Here is a 6,000-nt window from a genome sequence, read left to right on the forward strand (position 1 = left end):
ATTATATATAAAATGTATTTTTATATATAGATAATATATATGTATTTACATGGCCATAGGGCTTTTGGTTTTGTTTTGAAAGGCTGTCATGAAGATGACCTACTTCCCCCCTCTGCCCCAGCAGGATTCTGTCTAGGATTTGAGAGCCCTGAAGTTGCCTCTGTTGTGGACAAGGGCACTAATGCAAGAATGAGAGCTGGTTATCTTCCTGTATGCAAAGGGAAAGCCCCACAGCTGCAGGTCTGATAGTGCTCTTCACAGTGGCGTGGGCACAGTCCCAGGGTATCTTAGCTCTTGCGTTACACGCTAGAGACTGGCCACGTAACCTGTTCTTCCTCAGGCTTTTGCTGAAGCGCGGCTGCAATAACGTACTGCATCAGCAGCCTGTTTGTTGTGGGTTTTGTCTCTTGCTCCTGTTATTTTCCACAGCCTCTGCTCTTTTTTAGGTGAGGTGTTGCACTCGTGCTTTGGAAGGAAGAGTGGGTGCTGCATTTCACTGGACTCCTGCTTCTCAAGGCTGATGGGTCCCGCTCTGTCTGTACTCCCATAAAGTGGCTGCTTGCTTCATGTTAGAGTATCTAAGAAACCAATTATTCACAACCCTGAGAACTGGCAAATAAATCAAGCCACGGTGATGAATGGGGTGGGAGGGAGAGACAAACAGCCTTCACTTGCAGCACTTGAAAATGTCGTATTTCTTCTCAACTGCAATATTTCTAGGAACGGTTGAAGTGACTGTACATGCATAATCTCGTGCAAAGTCATTTACAGTGAAGGGCTGATGAGCACATCCTTGGCTTCAGGTGGAAAGGGCCCGTGCGCGCATCCAGAGTCAGCTGGTAATAAACCGACTGCCCCGGAGAATCCCACCGCAGAAGGCGAGGCAGGGGCAGCCAGGCGGCCCTTGGCCAGGGCTGCCCCTCGCAGCACCTCCCCCCGGGGCCGCCGGCCTCGGGGACAGGAGCGTCGCGGCTGGGCTGTGCCGCCACGGCACCGGCACCGGCACGGCACGGCACGGCACGGCACGGCACGGCGGCCGCGCCCCCGGCGCCCCTCGGGAACGCGCCGGCCCGCGCCAGCCCGCTCCCGGTTGGCCGAGCCCCCTCCTCAGGCCGGCCGGGCGCCATTTTGACTTCCTGCCGCCACGGGGGAGGGGGCGGACATCTTCTTACGCTCCCTCCCCCGCGGCCGCGGAGGAGGCGGCGAGGGAGCAGCGGCTCGCCTCTGCGCCGCGGGAAGGCCGCCGTAAGCCGGGCCGGGGAGGCGTTTCGCTGCGGGGATGGGGGGCCGGGCCGGGCCTGGCCTGGCCGAGCTGTTCGCGCCGCGGCGGGCGGCCCTGGGCGTCAAGCTCTGCAGCGGCGTCCAGTGCGGGCGGCGCGGGCTGCCGTGACGGGGCGCGGCGGGCGGGCCCGCAGCCGCCTCGCCGCTCTGGGCCTTCCCGCCGGGCTGCGGCTGACCTGCTGCACCGCCGGCCCCGCGGCCGTGGCGGGTCTGCGCATCCTAGCGAGCCTGGGTGTGTTCTACATAAAATAAGTTGTGTCAGCACCGGCTTCCAGTCTGCAGGTTTGGACAAGGGAACAAACTTTGGCTGGCTTAGAGGCCTGCCTTGTTTTAGAAGTAATAGTGGGACTTAAGAAACAACAGCCCATGCGTTGACTGTGTCTGTGTGACTTTCAGGCTGAGGAAGCTACGTGCGCACATGGGTGATGAACTGGTGCGAAAAGAATATTCGTGCCGTATAATTTTGCCTGCTGTTTTGCCACGTGTGTATGCTGGCATGCTGGGATGTTACACCAAGTAGTGAGCAAGATAAGGACCAAGACGGTGGCTTTAATATTGAATGTGCCCCTGGTGTTTTAAAATGTCAGTAGTGTTTAAGGTGTCTCACCTCCTCAGCTGATGTTGTTTAAATAAGAGTTTTCTGCAATACTTCTCATAGTCCGTTTCCTGTGAGTGGAGCCTCTGTCTAATGGCCTTTTAGTGGAAAGCTTATGAAGAGGAAAAAATGTTTTGAGCATACTTAGCCTCTTTCTGTACAGCATAAAACAAAAAGGCTTAATTTTTGTTTGTTTTAGTATCACTGAAATTTAGTTGCTTTTAGGTCTAATTTGCTGTACAGCTTTATCTTTTCTTCTAGATAGATGCCTTTGCAAAAAATAAGTCTAAACAGCTATTTTCAAGCCATGCTGACTGACAAAAAGGCAAACAATATGTAAGGGGTTTTTGTGGGTTCTGCCCCCCTTTAAGATACATTTCTGTGTTATGGCTAGCGTTTATTAGCTCTTCTTGCCCTAGGGGGAAGAAGGGAGAGGGCAGTGGGGGATAAAAAGAAAATGTTAGTTGCAGAGCCCAGTTTTGAGTTAAATTTAGTGTTATTTCTGTTGTAATCTATACATGCAAGGCTGAAAACTCAGGGGTGGGTTTTTTATGTTAAAGTCTAGTCATCCCTGGTTTGGTTTAAAATACACCCCCCACCCTCCTATTTTAAAACCAGCTTTATCATACTTCCTGAGTTAAGTGACACAGATTGGCATCAGCTGCATATATGTACAGCTGTCTCTGTTCCTCTGTGTCTCTGGTAGTGTGTTCTCATCTGAGGGATTAAAATGGTCTTTGGACTCCACATCTAGCAGTTTCATTCTCTTCAAAGAGTTTAAGTGATGGTCCCTTAAGTGACCTGGTTGGCCTAGCTCCCCATTAAGCTTTGGCCTTGCTTAAAATCAGTGTCCGTCTCTTTCATTCCTCCAATCTCCTTTGTGCCCTGTTGACCAGGCAGACTATCCTGAGAGCAAAGCAGAGGTTTCGCACGCTAACAGAAAAGCAAGCCAGGAAGTCTCCCAGAATTAGGCAGGCACTCGCGCTTCTCTAGAGCAAAAGAGAACAACAAAAATGTTTCATTTAAAGTTTATGCTTCTGGAACTGAAGCGTAAAACCAGAACTTTATCTGAAGGCACTGATGAAGCGTGGGGAAAGCGTGGTAAGATGACAACAAAGTTATCTTGTGCAGCCTGTGTGTCATTAGAAGGCAGTAATCCTGAGTCTCTAGGCATAGCATAGCATGCTGAACAGTGAAGTTCTTGGTGGAGGCAGCATGTTAATATGTTATGGTCTTGTGTTGAAGACTCTGCTAGTATGTTGCATTACAATGGCTTAGTATGTGTTTCTGGTTTGTATGAAACTGTTAGGGAAGTTGCATCTTTTCTCCTTCATGTGTGACTTTTTTTCTTTTTTTTTTAGATTTCATCATTTTATATTCACACCCCCCCCTTCTCCTTTTGCATAATACTGACTAGTGTTCAACAAAAACTAGCAGTTCCCTCTATGTTGCACAGCAGAATAAATGAACCATAAGGTCAACTTCCGTGTTAAATGTTGTGTTTTCACCCTCGCTTGCATTATCTTGGCATGTACCCTGCAATATACATCAAAAAAAGTCCAAAAAGGGAAGAAGGCAGAAAAAAAATCTAGAACAGACTATGTCTTCATGTTTCAGTACAAAATAGGCTTTATGTCTGTTGTAGCAAGGTGTTGCACTCCGCTCCACTGGTTTCATGGGTGTATACTGACAAAAAATTTTAGTGTGTTTTCTTCTGTGCTTGTCATGGACAGGAAGCTCTTCAAGGCCAGTCTCTTAACTGTATTCGTGTGCAATGCCTGCACTGCCAGGCTATGGTTTGTATTTGATATTTATAGATGATTGGAACAGCAGGGTAGAGGTATAAGTAGCATTTCCCTTCAAAAGGGCACCAGCAGCTCGGATCATCTCAGCAGTTCTTCCTAAACCAGGTTAGCGTCAGGGTTGCATTATGGAGAGTTGAAGTCCTCTTAATTATCCATTGTAGGTATGCTAATGCACAGATGTGGTCGGCAGCGTGTTGCTTGTTCCACAGTGGTAGTCATCAGGTATCAACAGGCGTTTTGCGATGAGGATGCAACATGGCCCTTTTCGGTGCTCTTTAGCCTGTTCTCTTTCTTTGAAGCCTCCCTTGGTGGCAGAACATGTCCCCATTTAGAATGCTGCCATTTTTGTATTTGTCACAGTGCCAGTCAGCTAAGCTGTGTAGTCTGCCTGAATAAATAAAGGTGTTTTCTCACAGGAGATCGTCTGTTCAGATTGATGCAATGCCTTATATCCACTGCCAGCTTCCTGCTGCTGTCTTGGATGTTGCTGCCTGTATCCCTTTGCTTACGGGGAGAATATTCAGCTTATGTCTCTGCCTCTAGCTGAGAACTAGATACACTGCTCCATTGTTTACCTCCCCTTAAAAGCTGAGAGCTGTGACTCTCTTTTTGAGACAGTCTGTATTTGCATTCCCTGGGTTGGCTGGGCAATAGCTAATCAAATAATTGTATTTAAAGTAAGGTTTAATAAAAACGCATCTCTAAAACTAAAGGCAAGGTGTAGTCACGCTTCTCACCAACAAAACTAGTCAGCAATGTACATACTGTGGCATGTTTCCCAAATAACTAAGGGCCATTTAATCTTTCTTAATGTTGTTAACTTTTTTTGTTGCTGTTTTTTTTTACTTTTTAGATGCTCTCGTACCTTTATAGTATGTCTCCAGATCGAGTCTCTCCTCCTTCCATTCCTTTTTTTACTGCTCCCTCCGTCCCCTCGTTCCTGCTTTAAGTATAGTCTGCTTACCTAGAGCCTTGACAGGGAGCTATTCATACTTGAAGAGTTTTCTGCTAGTAAGCACCAGTTCTGTCCCTGTTTAAAATGTGAATAAAAATATCAATTATTTTTTTAAAAGAATAAACTGAAGGTCCTAAACTGATAATTATGCTTGCACTTGTAAATAACCATTACCCAGAAGCAGAAGAAATTCTGTACTTTTCCCCTGTCCTCAAAGCTAAACACAGGACTGAGTTGGACCTTCTGGGTTGCTCTGTATAGTCCCTTCCTGTAGTAGGGCACATGCATATAATCTCTCTTTAAAAATACATCAGACTGTTTTAAAAGCAGTGGGGTTTCAGAGAGGAATTTTTGTTTGTTTGTTTTGCATTCCATTGTGGTCGTTTGGAAGCTGCTTTTGAACTTGTCTGGTCTTGTGGTCAGAAACCTTCTAATTGTCAGCCCCTGGGAATCCAGGCCTGGACAAGGACCTCTTATACTGGGTATGGAGCCACTGCCCAGCATTTAAGCAGACTCAGCATTTCTTTCTGTCAGTGTATAATAAATGCTACATTTACAGCTTCTAATTTGCTCTAACATTGGAACACACAGCTGCAGAACGGTGAGGCTGAGGTTTTTGCAGTGAGGTGGAAGGACACTCAAGGTCAGCTGCGGGCAAGAGGGATCTCACCAGGGTAAGCCATCGCTAGTGCAGAAACGCCACAGAGTTCCAAGAACACGAATCTAATAATTAATGAAGTAGCTACAGCATGAAGTCCTTCTTATGTGCTTATTGTGGGATACAAGACACATTTTGTTAAAAGTCTGAGTTTGCTGTGGCTATAAATAGTTTTCTCAGCAAATGTGGAAAAGAGAAATTATATGTAACTAAGGAGTGACAGAAAATAGAGTTTAAATACCTGTTTCATAACAGTCTTATTTTGGGGCTGAGATAATGGATGAGGCTGCGTACTTAGAATTAGTTTGTCTTGTGTGATACACTTTTCATCTAGCACAGTGCTTGGCACCATGCTAGGCCTAGGATTTTTTTTTTCAATTGGTGTGTTCCAGACCTTGTAACTGCCTTTTGTTCCTTGATATCCTGAAGGTCCTTACTAAGCAATGTAAAACATTGAATGTTGACTTTGCTGGAGCTGGTGACAGTGTGGCAGTTGACTTCAGGAGAAGTTTTTAATTGTACAGAAAGATCCAGCTGGATTTTGCTGGATATTCAAAATTCTGGATTGGCATTTGAAAGGTATTTAAGAACCTGTTGCAGCCAAACACAGAGAAAGTAACAATTATACCTAGTTAGATCTGAAAAGGTAGTGAGGATGTTACCCAGCTTGTAGTAGGTCCAGGGTGTTTAAGCTGACAGTCTTCTG

Source organism: Pelecanus crispus, chromosome 8 (assembly GCF_030463565.1).
Source record: "Pelecanus crispus isolate bPelCri1 chromosome 8, bPelCri1.pri, whole genome shotgun sequence".
NCBI lineage: Eukaryota > Metazoa > Chordata > Aves > Pelecaniformes > Pelecanidae > Pelecanus > Pelecanus crispus.